The sequence below is a fragment of the Adiantum capillus-veneris genome, chromosome 18, assembly GCF_014529385.1.
Source record: "Adiantum capillus-veneris isolate H3 chromosome 18, ASM1452938v2, whole genome shotgun sequence".
NCBI classification, from domain to species: Eukaryota; Viridiplantae; Streptophyta; class Polypodiopsida; order Polypodiales; family Pteridaceae; genus Adiantum; species Adiantum capillus-veneris.
Window position 1 is genome coordinate 52,833,820 of NC_140948.1, and position 1,606 is coordinate 52,835,425.

Below are 1,606 nucleotides of genomic sequence, written 5' to 3' on the forward strand. Positions count from 1 at the left end.
CTTGAAGCTTTTCGCAAGGACCATAAGTGTTTCAAGTGTGGGGAGCAAGGACATGGCTATTGTTCTTGCCCCAAGAAGAATGCTCGCAATGAGACTCCTAGGACTTCCACCATCGAAGCTCCAAAAGAGGATGTTCATTGCAAAGGATCGTGACTTTCCTAGCTTGGGGAAAGGTAAGAAAGCATGATGCCTTCACTCTTGTTTGACCGTGACTCTACTCACAACTTCATATCAATGGAGTTGGCTACCAAGTTGGGCATTCAAGCTTTCAAGATGAGAGACATTGTTAAGGTTGACACAGCTTTCAAGGGACAACAAGCCTCCGTTACTCCCTTGATTGGGAAGTTGAGGCTTCATGTCCAAAGCTATGTCGACAAAGAAGACTTTTTCATCTCTCCTCTCCAACGTGAGGATGCTATCCTAGGGGCGCCATGGTTTGATTGCATCGATGCCAATATGAAGCTCCCTGAAAGGAGAATCTACTTCACCTACATGCGAAAGAACATGTACATAGATGCTAGTGAGCGTGGTCACACTATTCCACTTGTAAATCCTCTTGCTTTTGATAAATCAATGAAGAGCTCAGTTTCCGCGTACATGATTTTTGTCAAAGAGTCTCTAAAAGATCCTAATGTTCCATCAAATGTAAATGGTAGGAATCAAGAAGAGTTAGACTTGTCTAATTTTCTAAAAGGATTCCAAGGTGTGTTCATCAATGATATCCCTATGGACTTACCTCCAAAACGAGGGGATGATGACCATCGCATTGAGATCTTTCCAGGAAGCTCACCGCCTAACAAAGCCTCCTTATCGAGTCTCACAAGCTCAACAAGAGGAGATCATGAGACAAGTACAGGAATTGGTAGACCAGGGGATGGTGAGTCCTAGTTCCTCTCCCTTTTGTTCTCCACTCCTTTAAGTGCAAAAGACAGATGATACATACCATATGTGTGTGGACTATCGAGCATTAAACCATACCACTATCAAAAACAGATTTTCCATGCCTCGGGTACAAGATCTGTTTGATAAGCTACAAGGATCTCCCTACTTCAGTAGGATTGACCTTAAAAGTGGCTATCATCAAATAAAGATAGTGGATGAAGATATCCTAAAGACCTTGTTTCGCACAATGTTTGGTCTTTATGAATATCTAGTCATGCATTTTGGCTTGACTAATGCACCAACTACGTTCAATCGTCTAATGGAGAAAATTCTTAGATCTTATCGCAAATTCACTGGATTGTTCTTCGATGATATTATCATCTACTCCAAGTCTTTGGAGGAACATAAGCAACATCTCCAAGTGATTTTTCAAACATTGAGGGAGAATAAGCTTTTTCTCAACCAAAAGAAAAGCAAATTTGCCTTCAATAGATTCAATACCTAAGTCATATTATCTCTCGAGATGGTATTCGTATGGATCTATCAAAGTTAGAGGTAATAAAAGCATGGCCTACTCCAAGGAATCTACATGAGCTAAGAAGCTTTATTGGTATGTGCGCATACTATAGACGCTTCATAGCAAAATTCTCTCAAATAGCAAGACCACTACATGACTTGACTAAGAATAATGTTAAGTATGTATGGACTGCTAAGGAGCAAAATG